This window comes from Dromiciops gliroides, chromosome 1, assembly GCF_019393635.1.
Source record: "Dromiciops gliroides isolate mDroGli1 chromosome 1, mDroGli1.pri, whole genome shotgun sequence".
In the NCBI taxonomy this organism is placed as follows: domain Eukaryota; kingdom Metazoa; phylum Chordata; class Mammalia; order Microbiotheria; family Microbiotheriidae; genus Dromiciops; species Dromiciops gliroides.
Window position 1 is genome coordinate 105,573,445 of NC_057861.1, and position 22,437 is coordinate 105,595,881.

The following is a 22,437-nucleotide window of genomic DNA, read 5'->3' on the forward strand; positions in this document are numbered from 1 at the left end:
CTAAAAATGTTATATAAATGCAAGCTTTTACTATTGTTGAATATCTTCCTGATATATATATATATGTATATGTATATGTATATATATATATATATATATATATATATATATATAAACAAATTTCCTTTTGTTAAACATCCAATGACATTTTATTCTAATATCAAACCTGAACTTCCCAGGGACTAGCCTGAATTAAGCCCAGCACCAAACAGTACATACAACATTCTATCTTCTGTCTCCATGCTTTGTACGGAGAAACCCTGACTCCCTTCAATGATAAGTTCAAATACCATCTCCTAGATGAGGCCTTTTCTGTTCCCTTTGCCAGCTGCTAGTTGTATCCCCCCCAAATTACTTTGAATTAGTTCTTTATATATTTCACATATGCTTTTATTTGCCCCGGTTGCCTACTCCGATAGAAGATAAGCTTCAAAAAGATAGCAACTGTTGCTTCTCTTTTGTCTTCTCATCCCTAGTGCGCCAAGCACAATGCCTGGTATGTAGTAGGTATTTTACAAATACTTGCTGCTTGATCAGTTGATTCATTGATAAAGGAGTATCATGAAGGAAGGCAGAACTATCATTTCATTGAAGCATGTTATCTTTGTTCTCTGCCTCCTTTTGTTCATGCTTATTCTCCTAGGAGTGACGCATACAATCATATTATTTATTTTTTGTTTTGTTGTTTGTTTTTGGTGAGGCAATTGGGGATAAGTGTCTTGCCCAGGGTCACACAGCCAGTAAGTGTTAAATGTCTGAGGCTGGGTCCTTCTGACTCCAGGGCCGGTGCTCTATCCACTGTGCCACCTAGCAGTGCCTCAATCATAGTATTTAGAGCTGAAAGAAAACTTAGACATTGCATAGTCTAATTTGGTCATTTTGTATGACTCTACACCACATGGGCCTGAATGCTAGTTGCACTTTGAAACTAAGGAAATATGGGTCTGCTTCCAAAGACCTACTCAGATGCTTAATGATCTACAGAAAAGAAATCCATGGACTTGAAGTCAATGTCCAAAGAGCATGAGTACCATTGGTTCTCCCAAGGTGGGGGAAAGCCTTTGTGTATGGATCTGGTGATGGCCTAGTATCCGAAGCTGGGCCTAGCCAAGTCATTTTGAGAAAGTCAGTCACTGAGCCGTAGCAATTCAGGAAGACCACTTGCTGAACATGGAGGGGTCTTGAACCACATTGGTGGAGGAAGTCCCCACAGCAAGGAAATCATAAGTGTAATTTTTAATCAATTAGTCAATCAATCAATCAATCAATAAAAATTATTAAGTATTTTCTATGTATCAGGTACTATGCTAGGTTCTAGGAAACTAATGACAAAAATTAGATTATCCTAACTTCAAGGAGCTTACATTCAATCACATACAACCTGCACCTATATAATTAAATATATAATATATTCAAGGAAAAAACAAAACCTTGGGTGGGGCAAGAACTAGAAGATGGGAAATATCACGAGAGGCCTCATGTACAAGGTTATACTTGAACTGAATTTTGAAGAGATCCAAGGATTCTAGGTACCTGATGTTAAAGTAACATAAAAAACCTTACAGCTTGTCAGATGTCAGCCAAATCATGGCCTGGCCTCTGGTCTGTCACTGACAATGAAATGAAAATGGCAGTAAAATGGGAAGGGGGAGGGAGGGAGACTAATCTCAATTTGTTTTCCCACCCCATGACTAGAACCATATTCTAAGGATTCAATGCTATTCTTAAATTTTAAAATAATAAAGTGCTAAATGTCACTGTCAAATTCCATGAATATGCACATCAGGATAATTCAACCAAATCCCCAGGCCCTTTGAAACCAATTGAACATACATTTACTCCGTTGTCTGTTTAAATGATGGCTCTGAATAAGACTTCAAATCTTCCCATGGCTCAACACTACTTGCCAAAAATAGCCTCTGACAGAAACATGGGTCCAGGATTGTGTATTGTTGATTTTTCAGCTGTGCTGTCATTCTCTATCCCTTGTCACCAGAAGGTAGCTTTGCTCATGTCTAGTTAGGAGATCTAAGCCCCACCTCCATTCCTCTGAAATCCAAATATAACTTGCTTTCCAACCTTCTTTGATGGTTTTTACAGCCTGGAATTTCAATTCAGTTGAATTCAATAAAATATTTTTTAAGTGCTTACTATCTGAAAATCATAGCTAGAAGTAGAGGGAGAATCCCTACCCTCAAGGAGTTTTACATTTTATTGGGGTGTGGTGTGGTGTGGAAATAACATGCATAATAAATTAATAAAATACAAGATATATGGAGGATCATTTATTCAATGAGAATGCTAATAAGTGGGAGGATAAGAATGTCCTTATGTAGATGCACCTGAAACATCAAAGAAAAATAAGGATTCTATGAGGCAGAGGGGAAGGGAGGGGGAGTACATTCCAGACAGGGGGATCATTTTTACAAAACCAGAGTTGGCAAATAGAATATTGTGTACTAAAATCACCCAGCAAGTCAATTTGATGGGACTAGAAAGTAAGTGAAAGGGAGCTATTGGAAATAACACTGGAAAGATAGATAGATGGGATCCAGATATGGATTTTGCATTTTGACAAAGAGGCAAGAGAGAGGCACTGAGTGGTTTTGAGTGTGTAGCATGGTCAGAATGCTGTTTTAGGCATATCAATTTTATGGCCAAATGAAGGGTGAATTAGACACTGGAAATGGAAAGATTCCCTTACTCTCATCCTTAACAATAAAAATAAAACGCACACACACACACACACACACACACACATATTTATATACTCACTTTACCTCCTCCATGAAGCCTACCCTGACCATCCCAATCCAAAAAGGGTCTCTCTTTTCTCAGATGTTCTATATAAACCACAATACAATCGGAACTTAATCAGATACTAGTTTGATATTATTATTTTTTTAATGTCATACTCTACTCTTCCACTGGTGAATTCCTTTCTCTCTGTTAAAGTCCGACTGAAATAACACCTCTACCAGGAAGCTTTCCTTGATTCTTCAGGTCAGTAATGATTTTCTCCCTATTCAGATTTAACACAAAACTTAATTATTTTCACCTGTATTTATAATGAATTTTTTGGAATTAGAGTCATCAGCTATATTTGTCTTATGTGTCTACTAAACTGTCAGCTCTGTGGGAGCAGAATCTATATCTCATCTAAACTTAATATTTCCCACAATGCTTTTCAAACAGCAATTAAAAGCCCATGCAATAGATTTAATTTGACTAGTAATAAATGCTGTAATAATAATGGCTCACATTTGCCTAACACTTTATGATGCACTTTTTTTCATAAGTCTGTGAGGTGGGTAACTCATGTAATTCTTACTTCCATAGTGTTTTTCTCAATATAACCTTGTGAGGTAGATATCATTATGCAATTACCATTGTGCCCATTTTACAGATGAAGAAACCAAGGATCAAAGTGGTTTAAGGGACTTCAACATGATCTAAGACTCAGATCTTAGGGCTTTCTAATTAGTGAAGGCTCTTTCACCTATACCACTTTGCCTTTTCACGAGATTTGAGAGGAATTTTTCCAGTGGCTAGCTGTTTAATTCAAAGCAACTCACTTCTCTTCTCTGGGTTTTTTCTCCCCTTATCTCTAACATGAAAGGGATTGGTTTAGAACAGAGGTCCTTAGCTTTGGGTGCATAAGCTTTTAAAATTTTTTGATAAAAGTATTTTTTTTACATTGCAGAAGGGTTTTTATCATTATTGTTATATGAGATAACTATTTAAATATTAGTTTCCTGTGTAATTATATATATTTTATTTTATTCATTTAAAAATATTGTTCTGAGAATGGATCCATAGGCTTCACTCTCAAAAGAGTCCATGATTGGCAGCAGTTAGCAGTGGATAAAGCATTGGCCTTCGATTCAGGAAGACCTGAGTTCAAATCTCAACTCAGACACTTTACACTTACTAGCTATGTGACCTTGGGCAAGTCACTTAACTCTCATTGCCCCACCAAAAAAGGGGGGGGGGGTCCATGATACAAAATAGGTTAAGAGTCCCTGGATTAGATGATCTCAGTGCTAAACATAGTGCCTTGCTAACAGTAATTGCTTCATAAATGCCTATGGAATTCAATTCAACAAACATTTATAAAACCCTGTTTTTGTACAAGACAATGCACTAAGTACCAGAGATGCAAAGACAGAACACAAAATAAACCCTGCTTTTAAGAGGAAAGCATGAACACAAAAGTTTTAAAAAATTGACGTCAAAATTTCTTTTTTACATATATTTTGGAAAATAAAATTCTATTCAACATAAAAAAAGAGAAAAGCATGAAACGTGGGAGCTACAACATTTACAGAGATAATTAAATGGAAAATAATGTGATAATGGAAGAGCAGTAATTAATTGAATTGAACTAAACCTACTTGTCATGTACCATCCAGATAAAAAATTCCTTGACTTCTGTGACTACTTTGTATACTCTTGTCAATCAAGATATTATGGTCAAAGCAGGTATTCCAAACATATAAGCTAATTTCTTGATTTCCTGGGGGATAGAGCATGAGAAATGTGAATTCATATTTTATTGTGCAACCAAATGAAAATAGTTTCGAGTCCTAGGCATTTCCTCTGCAGGGTAGATGCCAGACTCTCTGAGGATAATTACTCATCACTGTCTTTTTTTAGCTTTTTCCTTGGTCTGCATTAACCTTTCAAAAATGACCAAGACCTTTATTTCAGTCAAAGGGAAGGCCGTCCTGTTGTTTTGAGCCCAAAAGGGCCTAAAATACATTCTGTTATTAAATCTAGATTATGGTTTATTTGCTATAGGGTTGTAGGTGGGTGTGTAAATGTAGGCATGCCTAGCTCACAGCAAGATTCCAAAATTGGCAAATACCCTCTAATCCTAAACCAGCTGCCCCATCTGATTCCCTTCTCATCCAGCTCCATTTTCAACACCCTTCAGTGCCCTACTCCAAGCACTAGTGCTTCAAGTCTTTCCTTCTTGTCAGGGAAAAAAGCCCACTCATGAACTCATTTGTACTATTTTGTTGTTAATATAATAGTCTACCCCACCTAGGGAGAGGGTGCATTCAGTGTACAATGCTAGACCCAAAAAATAATACTCCCCTAAGTAATTTTGTCTTTACCACTTATTAAATGTACTACCAAGGGCAAATCACTCTCTTTTCTTGGTATTAATTTTTTCATCTGTAAAATTAGAGGGGTAGACTGGAAGATCCTTGAGGTTCAATCTAGTTCTAATAGTAATCATAGAAAATGGGATTTAGAGCTTGAAGGAATATTAGTATTTAGCTCTTTGAATTCCTTTATGGACCTTGAAATAATGTATTTCTATAGCACTTTAAGGGTTGCATACATATATGATTTAAATATATATAATTTATGTATTTATATGTAAAGGATATATGATATGATATTTATATTTATATGAGATATGATTTATATATACATATACACATATTTTATATGTACATATTTATATATCTTTGGTTTTAAATCACCTACATTTTACAATGTGTTTCCTCTCAGAGCAACATTCCTTATAATGAATAATAGAAAAAGGGTGGGGGCAGAGGAAAGCAATAAAACTAAGCATGGAAACTGACTATAGAAATAGTCTGACATTATATAAAATATTCCATACTCATAGTCTTCCAGTGGAACCTCTCCCAGGAAGCAGTGGTGGAAAATTTGGGATAATGACCACAGAGGAGGCATCATGGAGTGAAGATTGTGGGGAAATCATCGATCCAGTTGCTATCCTATGTATCAGGCATTATTCTAGGTGGTGAGGATAAAAATACAAGGAATGGAACAATCCCATCTCTCTTGAGATTACATTCTAAAGGAAGACACTGGAAGTACATATGCAAGGTACTTATGACTTTATTGATAGAGGGGACACTCATGTGAGGAAACTCCTTCTTTTAATGCAGATTGGACCTTCTCCAACTTAAAATCTTAGAGGGTTACCCAGAAAACTGAGAGATTAAGTGACTAGCCAGTTTTCCCAAAGCTAATGTGTGTAAAAGCTAAGATTTGAACTCAGATCATCCCAGCTCCAGGGCAACTCTCTAACTACCATTCTATATTGTATCTCTAACAGATATTCATATAAATAAAATCATATATAACATATGCATATATTTTATACATATACATGCATATGTGTGTATGTATTCTGAATGGAACCTTTAGTCAAACCCTTCACAGAAGCAGCAACTTTCTCATTTGTAAAATAGTGGTGGCGGGGTAGATAGCACCTATTTCACAAGACTTCTTGTTAGTATCAAGGGAAATAATGTGCAAAAGTGCTAGAAGAATAGAACTTCTTAGGGAATAGAAATTGTTTCTTTTTTGTATACCCAGATTTTGTGAATTTAATTTAGAACTGAGAAAATGCCAGAGCTGTAATACAGGAGCCATCTAGAAGAAATGTGATATAATGGAAAGAGCACTGACTCCTAGGTCAGATGTTTAAGGCTCAAATCCTACTTTGGACACTTAAAAAAATAACTTATTTTATTCTGAACTTAATAAATAAAATGAGCATTTCTATAACAGAGTAGTATAGGGGGAAAAGATGATTACACATGAAACTGAACATCTATTATGTACAACTTGCTATTCCTTTTAAATATATAATAAAATTGTGTAACTTTTTTTTCTCCCCCCCCCCAATATGTATGTTTGTAAAATCATTCCATAAGTATTTTTTAATTTATCAGTTCTTTCTCTGGATGCAGATAATGTCGTCCTTCAAAGGTCCTTTATAGTTAATTTTGTTATTTATTATAGTCATAATGACTTAGTTGCTCAAAGTCATACTCAAACAATATTCTATTACTATTTACAATGTTCTTTTGGTGCTGTTCATTTCACTCTTCATTATTTCATGCAAGTCTACCCATGTTTTTTCTAAAATCAAGTTCATCATTTTTTATAGCAAAGTAGTATCCCATCTGAATCCTATCTTCAGCACTCACTACCTATGTGAACTTGCTAAGTCACTTAATGGCCTTGGGCTCCAATTTCTTCCACTGTAAAAAGAGTGGTTGGATATTATGATCTCTGTGGTTTTTCTATACATATTCTATCCCTCTGATTTTTTTTTTCCTTGCAGGGCAATGAGGGTTAAGTGACTTGCCCAGGGTCACACAGCTAGTTTGTGTCAAGTGTCTGAGGCTGGATTTGAACTCAGGTCCTCCTGAATCAAGGACCGGTTCTTTGCCACTACACCACCTAGCTGCCCCCTACCCCTCTGATTTTAATAATTAGAAAACTGAGGTCCAGAAAAGTAAGTTGCCTAAAGTCACATACAGTCACATATGTAGCGGTAGACTTAAAACTAAAATTTAGCTCTTCTTATTCTAACTTTGGGACATTTTCCCAAAGTAGAATGATGATGATGATGATTTATATAATGCTTTTTTGACAAAACATTGTCCTCACAACAACTCTGTCAGGTAGGTAGTATAATTATGATGTGCATTTTATAGATAAGGAAATTTGAAGCTTAAAGATATCCAAGGACTTACCCAAGTTCATAACTGATCCAATCTATGGCTAGTAAGTGATTAGACCTAGATTTGAAACCAAGTGTTCTGAATGCAAAACTGATGACCTTGACACTACCTCCTACTGTCTTTCTCAGAATATTAGAGTTGGGAAAGATCTTGGAGGTCATTTAGTTTAACTTCTTCTCTTTGTGGAAGAAGATACTGAGGAGTAAAGATGTAAAGTGATTTGCCCAAGAATACTCAGCAAATAACCAGCATATTGGAAGCTAGAATTCTATAGCCCACATATGGAAGACAAAAAGGTCAAGATTGAGGCAGTGTCACTACCTTCTTCAGTAATATATGTAATACACACACACACACACATTCAATATTCCTTTTTCATTAGGAATTTTTGTCAGAACTATTTTTTTTTTATATTCCCAATTCAACAAGTAGCTGTTAATCTTACCCTCTTTGTTGTTCCTTCCAAAACACACTCCATGGGGGTGGAGCCAAGATGTCAGAGGAAAGGCAGTGAGCTCCTGAAGTCATGACACAATCGCTCCACAAAACATCCAAATAAAGTTATAGGAAAATGGCCGGAACAGCAAAACTCACAGAAGAATGTGCTGAAATCATCTTCTAACCAAGAATGACTTGGAAGGTCAGAAGGAGGGAGCTGCTGTGCTGATACAGGTGTCGGGCCCAGCCCCACAGTCACCCTGACACAGATCCAGTCTCAGGAAGTCCTCACCAGAGAAGGAGACCCCCAGAGCCTCTGAATCAGCTGAAGCAACAGTGTTGTCTGGAACTAAGCTCACCGTCTGGTGAGTGGGCTGAGCCCTGGGCAAGGGAGAGACTACAGGGGTCTATGCTGGTGCTAAGGCAGAACTTGGATTCTACACCCCTACTGAGAACCAGGTTGTAGGCTCAAATAGAAGTGGCCCAGGTTGGGGAGGGGTACAGGCTTGTTGGAGCTAACAACTACAACACATAAAGCTGGTTGATTGGCAAGTTGGTCTGGGGCCATCTAGGACCAAGAAACAGGCCAGTCGAGGGAAGAACCTGATTCTCCTTAAATCATACCACCTGGGACTTCTTAAGCTTGGGATACTGCAGCCTGGAAACAGTGCCCCACTTTAAGGAGATAAAAGTCCAGTAAAAGAAAGGCAAGATGAGCCAACAGAGAAAGGTGAGGACCATAGAAAGTTTCTTCAGTAACAAGGAAGACCAAGGGACACCCTCAGAGGAAGATGTCAACATCAGGGCCCCTATATCTAAAGATCCAAGAAAAATACAAATTGGTCTCAGGCCAATAGAGGTGCTCAAAAAAGACTTTGAAGATAAAATTAGAGAGGTAGAGGAAAAAATGGAAAGAGACATGAGAAAAAAGTCAACAACTTGAAAAGTCAAATGGAAAAGGAGGTACAAAAGCTCTCTGATGAAAATAATTGCCTAAGAATTAGGATTGAACAAATGGAAGCCAGTGACTTTATGAGAAACCAAGACACAATAAATCAAATCCAAATGAATAAAAAAATAGAGGGCAATGTGAAATATGTTCTGGAAAAAACTGCTGACCTGGAAAATAGGTCCAGGAGAGATAATTTGAAAATTATTGGTCTACCTAAAAACCATGATCAAGGAAAGAGCTTAGACACCATCTTCCAAGATATTCTCAGGGGAAATTTCCCTGAAATTCTAGAAGAAGAAGCTAAAATAGAAATTGAAAGAATCCACTGATCACCTCCAGAAAGAGATCCCAAAAAGAAAACTCCTAGGAATATTATAGCCAAATTCCAGAGCTCTCAGGTCAAGGAGAAAATATTGCAAGCTGCCAAAAAGAAAGAATTCAAGTACTGTGGAGCCCCAGTCAGGATAGCATAAGATCTAGCAGCTTCTACATTAAAGGACCAGAGGGTATGGAATATGATATTCCAAAGGGCAAAGGAAATGGGATTACAACCAAGAATCACCTACCCAGCAAAACTCAGCATTATATTTCAACAGAAAAGATGGGACTTTAATGAAAAAGAAGACTTTCAGATATTTGTGATGAAAAGACTTGAACTGAATGGCAAATTTGACTTTCAAATACAAGACCATAGAGAACCATAAAAAAAAAAATTGGAGCTGGGGGACATACCTGGGGTCATACAGTGGGTGACTGTCTTATGTCTGAGGCTGGGTTTTGGCTGGGATCCCCCTGGGTCCAGGGGTGATGATTTGTCCACTGTGTCACTTAGCTAGATGATAACATCTTTAGGGTTAAATTGAGGGGTGAAAGGAATTCACTGGGGGAGGGGGAAGGGCAGAAGTGAAATCCTACATGAAAGTAACAGCAAAAGGCTTATGGAGTGGGGGAAGAGATGGGAGAGGAGCAGGGCAGTAAATGAATTTTACACTCATCAGAAAAGGCTCAAAGACCTTAAACTCACCAGAGCTGCCTCAAGGAGGGACTAACAGACACACCCAACTGTGTGGAGTAATCTGTTTAATCTGGGCAGTAAATGAGCCTAACACTCATCAAAATTGGCTCAAAGACCTCAATCTCATTAGAATTGGCTCAAGGAGGGAATAATGAAGACACTCAATTGGGTGGAGTAATCTCTCTAACCCTGCAGGAAAATAGGAGGGGAAGGGGATAAAGATAGAGGGGCAAAAGAAGGAAGGGCAAAGTGGGGGAGGGGACAGACAGAGGCAAATTCCTTTTGAAGAGTGATAGGATGAAAGAAGATGGATAATAGAATAAATATCATGGGGAAGGGAATAGGACAGAAGGGAAACAGTTAACAATAGTAATCATGAAAAAGAAAAGGGGGAAAAATTATACAAAAAAATATTTATAGCAACTCTTGGTGGAGGCTAAGAATTGAGAATCAAGGGAATGGCCATCAATTGAGGAATGATGGAAAAAGCTGTGTGATATGATTGTAGTGGAATCGACTTATTCTACAGGAAATGACAAACAGGATGATCCCCAAAAAACCTGGAAAGACTAATGAACATTGATCTATAGTGAAGTGAGCAGAGCTGAGAGGACACTGTGCATAGTGACAGCAGTATTATTCAATGAGCAATTGTGAGTGACTTAACTACTCTCAGCAGTGCAGTGATACAAAACAATCCCAAGGAACTAATGAGGAAAGCTTACTATGCACCCCTATAGAAAGAACTGATAAAAAGAACACTTGTGGATTGCACATATATAACCTGATTGTGATCTTGTGGGGGGGGGGGAGGAAAGGGAGGGAGAGAGGGAGAAAAATTTGGAACTCTAAATCTTATGAAAATGAATGTTGAAAACTACCCTTACATATAAATGGAAAATAAAATAAATACAAAAGAAAAAAAAAACACTCCATTCTCACTCTCTAGGCATTTGCACTTACTTTCCTCCATGTCTGGAATGCTCTGCTCTATATCTAGACCCCCTGGCCTCCTTGGCTTCCTTCAAATACCAGCAAAAATCCTATTTTCTAAAGAAACCTTGGGGCAGCTAGGCAGTGCAGTGACCTGGAGTCATCTTCTTGAGTTTAAATATGGCTGTATATCCCTTGGCAAGTCACTTCACTCTTTGTCAGTTTTCTCATCTGTAAAATGAGCTTCAGAAGGAAATGGCAAACCACTCCACTAACTCTGCCAAGAAAACCCCAAATGGGGTCACAGGATTAGGACATGACTGAAATGACTGAACAAATAAAGAGATCTTTCCCAATCCCCTTTAATTGAAGTATCTCCCCTTGGTAGATCACCTCCAGTTTATACTATATGTAGCTTCTTTGTTAATAGTTGTATTCACGTTTGTAATGTAATGCATGCTTCCATTAGATTGTAAACTCCTGCAAGGCAGGGATTGTTTTTAACCTTTCCCTGTTTCCCCTTGCTTAGCACAGTTTCTCAGGCATAGTAGATACTTTAATGAATATTTACTAACTTATAGACCTAATTATCCAAAGCATATAATGTCTTAAGGAAAAGAATTTACCTGGTTATTTTGATGGGAGCAAAAGTCTGAACACAAGAATGGAGGACGAACAAGATAGTTGATAACAAGACATCATTGTCAGTTAAAGTTTAACTGTCACCCAGGCAAACAATAAATATCTATTAAGCAGCAACTTTGTGCAATGCATGCTTCTAAACACTGGGGATACAAATAAAGGTAAATGACACTTCCCACTCTCAAGGAACTCACAGTCTACTGGGGAAGACATCATGCAAACAACTATGGACAATAACAAAGGCAAAACATTAGAATTAAGGGGTATTGGAAAACTTGGTATTTTATCTGGGGCTTGAAGGAAGCCTGGGAAACCAAGAGGCAGAGTTGAGGAGGGAGATCACTCCAGGCATGGGGAACAGCCTGGGAAAATGCCCAGAGTAGTAAATGGTGGTTCTTGAAGAGCATCAAGGAGGTCAATATTATTGGACTACAGAGGATGTGGGGCATGGTGTAATGTATAAGAAGACTGGAAAGGTGGATTGAGGTACAGGTTTTGAAGATCTTTGAATGCCAACCAAAGAATTAAATATATATATATATATATATATATATATATATATATATATATATATATATATATATATATATATGGAGAGAGAGAGAGAGAGAGATGATAGGGAGCCACTGGAGTTTATTGAGTAAGGGTGTGTGTGTTTGTGTTTATTGTTTATGTGTGTGTGTGTATGATATAATCAGATCTGTGCTTTGAGAAAAATCACTTTAATCTGAAATAAAAGTTAAATGGAATGCTATTCAAAATTCAACTTTCTAATAAACTGCATATCTCTCATGTATCTAATTGCCCTTCTTTTTTTATTGGAACACCTTAAGCCAAGCTGCTCTTTGTAAAAAGAAACAAACAAACAAACATCTAGAAAGATAGATAAGCTCTTGAAAATCAACACAGAACTAGATCCTGGGAAATTGGCAGCAGAGGTATTCCCTCTACCAATACAGATCAATAACCTCTCTATGAATTAATTAATGCTAAGGAGTCCTTAAGACTCAAAGAATTTGACTGGTCCAAAGTCACACAGATAGTATATATTTGAATAATTTCTTCCATTCAATCAGAAGTTATTGAATTTTAAATTATTTATTTATTGGATGAATATTATTTACTTAGTCATTATTTATTGAATTTATTTATTATAGTGTTCCAGGCACTATGAGGAATGTTGAGAATGCAAACACAAAAATCAAAACAGTCCTTTTAGTCAAAGTGCTCATGTTCTCATGGGGGAAACACAGTGTACACATGAAATACACATTAATTGTAAAAAGTATATAAAGGGAGCTCCCTATACCAAATGGTTAGGTAAGAGAGAGAGAGACAGAGAGACAGAGAGATACAGAGACAGAAACAGAGACAGAGAGATAGAGACAAAGGATACCTATATGCATAGCTTTGTAGAGAGATCATATAGATACATACCTACATACATTCATAAAAAGTAATTGCTTGGGGCAGCTAGGTGGGGCAGTGGATAGAGCACCAGCCCTGGAGTCAAGAGTACCTGAGTTCAAATCCAGCCTCAGACACTTAACACTTACTAGCTGTGTGACCCTGGGTAAGTCACTTAACCCCAATTGCCTCACTAAAACAAACAAACAAACAAACAAAAAGTAATTTCTTGAGGGGAATGGACTAACAAATTGTGGGGGGTAATCAGGATAGACTTTCTTTATGAAGGAAAGACAAACAAAACTTTAGAGGAAGTTAGAGACAAAATAGTGAGGAGACAGTGCATTCTAGGTGCAAGGTAGGAAATAAAATGTCGGGTCAAAATTATAGTAGTAAGTAAATTTACCTGGAAGATGAAGTGAAAGAAAATGATACTTAACCTTCCAGAAATGGTTGGCTGGAGCCACATTAAGAAGGGCTCTAAAAACCAAACAGAGAAATTTCTCTTTGATCCTATACCAGGAGGGAGCCAATAGAATCTCTTGGGCAGGTGAGAGACCTAGCTAGATCTGGGCTTTAGGGGAAAAGCCTGGTCTTCCTGACTGAAAACCTATAATTAGATCCACTATAATATACTACCTCAATTTAAAAGCAATAGCTTGGAATAATTTGGCCCAAGGCATCCACATTAAGGCCCCCTGCATAGAGCTTGTGTTCATGATCCTCTTTGAGAGTAGTACTTAATGCATCTGTGCTCTGAAATAGATTGAGAGCATCAAGGTTCGATGTATTTATAAGAAAGGAATGGGAAAGCATTTATTAAGAGCTTACTAAGAATATTCATTATTCACTAAAATTAAAACGAGAAGCTGCAAAGTACCCCTTTTCCCTAATAGTCTCCCCCTGCCCCCATCCTTGCAATCAGATATATTCAAATAGGTTCCAAAGCCTTCTGATATGATAATAATAATAAGATGATAATCTTATGCTAATTCTGCTGCAAAACCAGACCAGATGTCTTCACTACATTAAATGCCTCTAGAAACTCTGTTTAGCTCCATGCTCACATTATTGCTGAAAACATCTATTGCAAAACTGTCTCTGTGGACCAATCTATCACCGTCTAGCAGGCACCAAAGAAAATAGATTAATCAGAAGACCCACAGTTATTGTCTCCTCTGGTTACCTCTGATTCATATATCATTAGAAGGGGAAAAAACTGTCATAGAAATTACAGGATGTTATCTCTTTGGGGGAAAAAGAAATATTCTCTCCAATTCAATAATTTATGTTCTAATCTGATGACAATGTACATGATTAATAACAATATTCCCAATGCATGAATAACCAGAGAAGTTTTAATATTATAAATTAAGGGCACATGAGAATCATGGTACTTTTTTTAGCTTGGCCGGGCCCTATCAGGTCAACCTTCCTCATTTTATAGATAAGGAAACTAAAGCCTAAGGAAGCTTAGTGACTTGCTCAAGGTCAGAAATATGCCCAGATGACAAAGTTAGAGGCAGAGATAGAATCAGATCATGGAACCAGAGAATGCTATATAGTTGTAAGGGACCTAAGAACATGTAACACTGAAAGGTACAGCTAAAAAGAATCTGAGAACATAGAATATTAGAACAAGAGCTGGAAGGATCTTTCCTGGTTATTTAACAAAAATCCTTTTGTAAATGAAGGAACCAGATATCTTGATCATAGAATCTTGGATGCAGACTTAGAAAGTCCTTCTGAAGCCATCAAGTCCACCCCCATTGAGGCCTGGGGAAGATAAGTGGCTTCCCCAAAATCATAGGGGCAGTAAGCATCCGAGGTGAGACATGAACCTAACTCCTTTGAATCCAGAGCCAGTATTTTTTTTCTATAGTTATCACCCTGATTCTCATGCAAATTCTGCATCCATTTATCATACTGCCTATGACAGTTCTCAGCTGCCCAGTAAAGTGTTTAGGCAGCAAATCAATAAATGTAGATGGATTGACTGAATTACCATATCTTGGGCTAGTTCATTGTATCACTATTAATTTCTGGGTTTATTCACTAAAGAAAGTCATATGTCAATGTCTTCTTGTGTCATAAGGGTGAACCAGGGTTCTGGAACACTATGCCAAAGGGAAGTAAGTTCTAGCAGGATCCCACAAAGCTTGAATTGGTTATGTCTGGGCCCATGATGAAGCTGTGTGTCTATCATCTGAGCACTATCCTAGATGCATCTGGAGAGTGCAGAAAACTTTTGGCCCTGTAAATTCATGAAAGCAATCTATTGGGACAGCTTGGAGGCACAGTGGAGAGAGCACTGCCCCTGGAGTCATGAAGACCTGAGTCCAAATTCTGCCTCAGACACTTATTAGCTGTGTGACCCTGGCAAGTCATTTAACCCCGATTGCTTCAAAAACAAAACAAAACAAAACAAAACAAAACAAAACAAAACAAAACAAAACAAAACAAAAATCCAATCTACTAAGGGATGAAGTCACATTTTGCATCTGTAGAGGTAATGTCTACATGGATCAAATTACAGATCTTTGAAATACTAAAGTAATTCCTGGCCTCAGTTTTGATACCCTCTCTGTCTCAGTGTTCCAACTATTGTGATTATGATTATGATTATTCAGATGAAGAAACTGAGGCACAGAGAGGTTGTATTCGGAACTAATAAGCAGTAGAGTCAGGCCTGAACTAAGTAAGGTCTTCTGGCAAATGTCCAATGATCTTTCCACAAAGCTATGTCATCTCTCTAAGGAAAAAGGGGAGATTGGAGGAAGATAGAGTAGGTTTTCATATTACACAAACCTCTGGAATCATATGTGAATTGATAAGAAAGTCTTAATATTTTTTCCTGCATTGACGACCACTTGGCTGTGCTGCCGCGTGATCTCAGAACATGACAGTTCTGTTGCTTAAGTATCCCCATTATTTACATCTGCAAGTATGTCCCTCCATATGGCCTAGGGAGCTAACCTTTTTTGGGAGGTCCTTTTGCACTTTTTGAGGCAGGAGGTGATTGAGGAGCATGTTCAAGATCAGACAAACTGGAAGCATCAGATGTAGGACTTGAACCTTGAACTCTTTCCACTCTTCCACACTGATTCTCAGGCAAATTCTGCTTATGCTTATCATACTGCCTAGTATAGTCTTCAAATGTACTTCTTTATATAGAAAATCAAGAGTTGTACATGATTTCATATGTATAATCTATACCATATTGCTTGACTTCCCGAGAGGTGGGGGAAGGGAGGGAAGGAAAGAATTTGGAACTCAAAATGAAAAAAAAAGAATGCCAATAATTTTATGTGTAATTGGGCAATATTTGATAGAATCAATAAAATTTATTGGAAAAAATATAGGTAGATCAACTGACTGACCATATCCTGAGTTAGTTCATAGGATGTTTTCTGTGTAAAATATCCCAAACAGAATGGGCAGCCTCACAAGGTGGTAAGGTGTTAGAGTATCCTTCACTAGAGGTCTCTGAGTACTGGCTGGGTGTCTAATTGTTAGGATCACAGAATGACAGAAGTATTGACTCAGAGTGAGAAGAGGTCTCAAAGGCCAACTCAGCCAAATCATAATTGAAGAGTAATGTCCCTTACAAAATACCCAACAAGGGATCATGCCTTTGATAAATAAGACTATTCTGGAGCTCAAGCATAGGTTTGAACTAGATAACTCTCTGCTGTCTGGCTGCCTTTTCCATATGAAGCTCACCAACTACTTTAATGTCTCCACTGTAGAGAGCATCAGAGGAATTTCCACCCTGGGACCACTGTCCTTCTTTCTCCTGATGGGTGGTGACTGCCTCTTCCAGAGCATTATTTATGGAAAATTTATTTTGTTCCTCATTTTATTCCCTTCTCTCTGGCCACCTTCTCTAGAACTTTCTCCTCCATACTCTTCTCTCTTGATCTGAAAGATGAACCAGGATCAAATCAACTCTCCTGAGATAAGTGTTTCCATCTGCTCAGCTGTCATCCCATTCACCAATCATTCAGTCAATATGCATTCATTAAGCACTTAGTATATTTCAGGAATGGTGCTAAACACTGGGGATCTAAAGGAAGGCAAAAAATAGTCACTCGTTCAAGAAGCATTCACTGCAGTAGAAATAAATCTATAGACTCCCATTATACTGTATTTGGGGAAGAATTACTAAGGACTCTAAAACAGAATGTATGAAATGAAGTAACGTGAAACTATTGTAGAAATATATACAGTACATAGAAAATAATATGAAAGGGAAAGTCATTAGGAGCCAAAGGGACAGGGAAAGGCCTCCTGTGGAAAGTGGGCTTCCATTTGAATACTGAAGGATGTCAAGGAAACTATGAGGTAGGGTGAGGACTCAGACCTTTCCAAGCAAGGGTATAGCCAGTGCAAAGGAACAGAGATAGGAGAAAGAATATTGTATTTGTAAATAGACACAAGTAGCTGGCTTACTGGGGGCATGGGGACTTACAAATTCTTGAGTTTTAAGATTAAAAAGACAGAAAGGAGGGGCAGCTAGGTGGCTCAGTAGATAGAGCACCAGCACTGGAGGCAGGAAGACCTGAGTTCAAATTCAGCCTCAGACACTTAACAATTACCAGCTGTGTGACCCTAGGCAAGTCACTTAACCCCAAATGTCTCACCAAAAAAAAAAAAAAAAGACAGGAAGGGCCCATGTAATGAAGACCTTTAACTGGCAAAAAGATTTTATCTTTGACCCTGGAGGTAATAGGCAGCCATTGTAGCTCACTGAGCAGGCAGGGTTGATATAATCAGATCTAGCCTTTAGAAAAATCAGTTGCTCACATTTAGCATGTACAGACGCAAATTGGATGAATTTATTATGAAATTATTGATCTTTGAAATGCTAAAGTAATTCTTGGCCCCAGTATCGATGCCCTCTCTGTCTCAGGGTTTCAGCTGTTATGATTATGATTGTGCAAATGAAAGGAAGAGAGGTTGTTCTCAGATCTAATAAATGGTACAGCCAGGCCTGAACTAAGGTTTGCTGGCTCAATGTCCAGTGATCTATGAAGCTATGTCATCTCTCTAAGGAAAAAAGGGGAGACTGGAGAAAGATAAAGTAGATTTTCATATTTCATTAACCTCCAGAACCATATTTGATAATAAACTACCACTGATAATAAATTCCTAATATTTTTCTTCAATGACAATCATTTGACTGAGCTGTTATGTGACAGAGAGGGCATCAATACTTGTGTCAGGAATTACTTTAGTATTTCAAAAATCTATCATTTCACCCACACAGACATTTCTTCTATAGATGTAAAATGAGATCAGCAAATGAGTGGAAGTTGTCTTGGGTTGAGGACAGACACAAAGCGAAAAGACCAGATAGAAGGCTATTGTTGTAGTCTAGGAGAGAGGTGATGAGACTTTCTGAATTAAAGTGCTTCTCCTGGTCCAGCACTTGCCTTTTGTATTATCTCCTTCATGTGAATGTAAGCTCCTTGAAGGCAGAAACTATTTTTGTTTCTACTTTGTTTCACATACATGGTAAAGTAACTGACATGAAGTAAGTACTTAATAAAGCTTGTTGATTGAATTCTCAATACAGTGTCAAATTCAATAATCATTTACTATGCATCTACTATTGTATAAGACATTGTGATAAGCATTGATATTCAAAGGTAAAAATCAATCTCTTCATTCAAGGACCTTGAAAACATTTTATTGGGAAGAATAAAGCTGCAACACAGAGAAGTAAATTCAAAGTTATTTGAGGATAGAGAAATAAGTGGGTGGGTGGGTGCATGGATGGATGGATGAATAAAACATTTAAGAGTTGGGGATACAAATGCAAGCAAAGGAGATTGTCCTTCCCCCTGAGGAGCTTACATTTTAATGGAGAAAGATAACACATGTCAGGATGGTGGAAAGGTGTGGGGAGAAAGGCATCTATGTGGAGAAAAGGTAATAGGTGAAAAGTCAGGAGAATGAATCTAGGAATAAGTGAGGTAAAGAATTGCTGGGATCTTCCTGGAAATAATGATCACCAATCAAAAGAGTGGATACAGGGGGTGGAGATTTCTCCTAGGTAGGAAGGTTGAAGGTGAGTGGGATGAGGAGAAATCTAGAGAGAGAGTGCAGTCATGAGTGAGAGAGACCTAAGGACTGTGAGTATAGAGAAAGGCTTTTCAGAAAAAGTGGTGAAGAAAAATACATATTTCTTGTTCTTGAAGAGAAACAGATTTGGAGATGAGGAGGTGAAGAGGTGAGTAAAGAGTGCCTTCCAGGTGTTAAAGAACAGCCTATGAAAAGACATAATATAGGAGACCCAAATTTGGTGAACAAGTAATAAGCAATTTTGTCTGTAAAATACAATGTGGGAAAGTAATATGAAATCATTCAGGAAAGGTTGGGTGGAAAACACTGTGGAAAAGATTAAATATGAATAGTTGTTTTTGTGTTGTCTTATTAGGCATCTCAAGAGAAGGAAATGTCTTTTGTCTTTGTATGCTCAGTGCTTAGAACTGTGCCTGGTATATAGTAGGTGCTCAATAAATGTTTGTTAACTGACTGTCAGTCTAAAGATTGTGTTTTAACCTAGAAGAAATAGGTAACTACAGAATATTTTATGTAGTGGAGTGACAATGTTAGACTTACCTTTTAAAATGATTTGGATAACAGCTATGTAATTACAGAACAGAAATGGTGGAGACTTTGTTTTCAGTCCTTTAAGAGATCTGACTCTTCATGACCCCATTGGGGTTTTCTTGGCAAAGATACTGGAGTACTTTGCCATATCTTTCTCTAGCTCATTTTATAGATGAGGAAACTGAGGCAAACAGGGTGCCTTGCCCAGGGTCACACAGCTTGTGTCTGAGGCCAGATTTGAAGTCACAAAAAGGAGCCTTGCTGACTCAATCCTCAGCATTCTATCCACCACACCACCTGGCTGTCCCTAAGGTGGAGACTAGCAGGTAAGAAAATAATTAGGAGGCAATTGTGATAGTTCAGAGGGGCTGTCATAAGAGAATGAACTTGGTTGGTAGCTGTTTGATTAAAAAGAATGGGACATTTGAAAGTGATGTTGTGGAGGTAGGAAAAAAAAAGATGTTTTCAAAGGATGAGGCATGAAGGATAGAGAAGAGTGGAAGACGTTTTCAAATCTGGGTGTATGCAAGGGTGGTGGTATCCTCAAAAGAAAGAATTAAGTTTGGAGGATGGGCAAATTTAGGGGAAAAGGTAATGAACTCTGTTTTGGATGTGTTGAGTTTGAAATGTCTATGGGACTTGTAAGGGACTATTTCCAATAGGCAGTTGAAGCTGTGGAACTCAGGCCAGCGCACAGATTTCAACTAGATGTATATAGATTTGGGAATGATCTCTAAAGGGATGATCATTGAATGTATAGGAGCAGATGAGATGACCAAGTGAAAGAATACTGAAGGAGACGAGAAAAGGACCTAGAATAAAGCCTTGAAGGACAACAACATGAATTTCTGATATTCATATAGCCATTTAAATGTATAGAAAGCATTCTATACATATATTCTACTTCAGTCCATAGAACAGACCTGGCAGCTAGGGATTTTAAGGATTATTCGTGACATTTTTCAGGGAAGAAAACTGAAGCCTACAGAAATGAAGGAACTTGTTTGAGGTCACACAGTGAGTGGAAAAGTTGAGACTCAGCTCAGGTCTTCTGATTCTTGCATGATTCAAGAATACTCTACCACCAGCTAAGGTGGCACAGTGAATAAAACACTGTGTTTGGAGTAAGGAAGACTTAAGTTCAAATACAACCTCAAACACTTAACTAGCTGCATGATTCTGGGTAAGCCACTTGACCTCTCTCTGACTCAGTTTGCTTAACTTTAAGATTAAACACCTACTACTGGCCATTGTTATTGTGAGGATCAAATGAGCTAATATTTGTAGTGTTTAGCACAATGCCTAGCATATATTAAGGACTCAATAAATGCTTATTTCCTTCCCTGGGGGGAAAAAGTGTATAGGTAAAAATATACAGGTAGGGCAGCTGGGTGGCACAGTGGATAGAGCACCAGCCATGGACTCAGAAGGACCTGAGTTCAAATATGGCCACAAATGCTTGACACTTACTAGCTGTGTGACCCTGGCCAAATCACTTAACCCTGATTGTCTCACCCCCCACCCCAAAAAAAATACACTAAGTTAGAATTCATTTTAAAATAAATGCTCACTTTGAAAATGACTAGTTTATCATTGATTATTTAACTGAATTCAACCTCTCTCCTTCCTTAACCTTCTGCTTCTTTGTTCTTTCCTAACTGCTTGTATATGTGTGTTTATGTGTAGACACATCTGTAATGCATTTCCCTTGAGAAATAAATAAACAAATAAACAACTCATCTCTGCACACTATAGCAACTCTTCTTGTTCCATAAGTAACATTACGCTGTGGCCCTCATTCTCTCAGGCTAAATGGATTAACAGCCCAGCAATGCTGAGTGAGCATCATGAAAACATTTCAATGGGATTCCCCCAGCCCAGGCTTACTGGAAATCAAATAGTGTCTGTTGCTCTTTCAATTCTGTCTCTGCTTCTCTTTTATCTTTTTGTGTCTATCTCTATGTCTGCCTCAGTCTCTTTCTCTTTCCCTTTTTGTGTGTATATCTGTCTATAGAGTTTTGTTATAGTATTTTTTTTTTTGCCTTTCCTGTTACATTTTAAATAAATGACTTGGATAAACGTATAATTGTTATATTAGAAAATCTGTAAATGATACAATGCTGGGAAGGATAACTCAAACCCTGGGTGACAGAATCATCATCCAAACAGATCTTGATAGGCTAAATTGGGAAAAAAAGGTAAAATTTAATAGGAATAAATTTAAAGTCTTGCATTGGTCAAAAAACTGACCATTACTAAAAAATCAAAGACAAGATCAAAGTACTTAGACGATTAGTGATCTCACCTACATCTGCGAAGAAAGAACTGATACTGACTGAACCCAGATTGAAGCATGTTATTATTCACTTTCTTGCATTTTTTCTTTTATTCAAGTTTTCTTGTGCAAAATAACTAATGGTAATGTTTTACATAATAGCACATGTATAAGCCATATCGGTTTGCTTACCTCCTCAAGGAGGGGAAAAGGGAGGGAGGGAAGAAGGGATAAAATTTGAAACTTAAAACTATAAATAAAAATGTTTATCATTTTAAAAAAATGATCTGGAGATTTTAGGGCACTGTAAGCTCTAGTCCACAAGTCAGCAGTGTTATGCAGCAATTAAAAAGCTACTGTGAGTTTGGGCTATTTTTTCCAGTCACCCAGGTTCTCAACCTCAAAGTCATCCTCTACTCTTCAACTTCCCTCTCTCCACATATTTAATTATTGGTCTTGTCTCTCCAGCTTCTCTCACATTCACCCCCCCCTTTTTTTTCTCACATGGATGGCCACAGCCCTAATTGAGATCACACACTCATCATTCGGGACCTAGTCTACTGAAGTAGTTACTTAATTGGTCTCCTTCTTCCATGTACCTCCCTTCCCATTTCATCCTCCACACAGAGAACTGTGG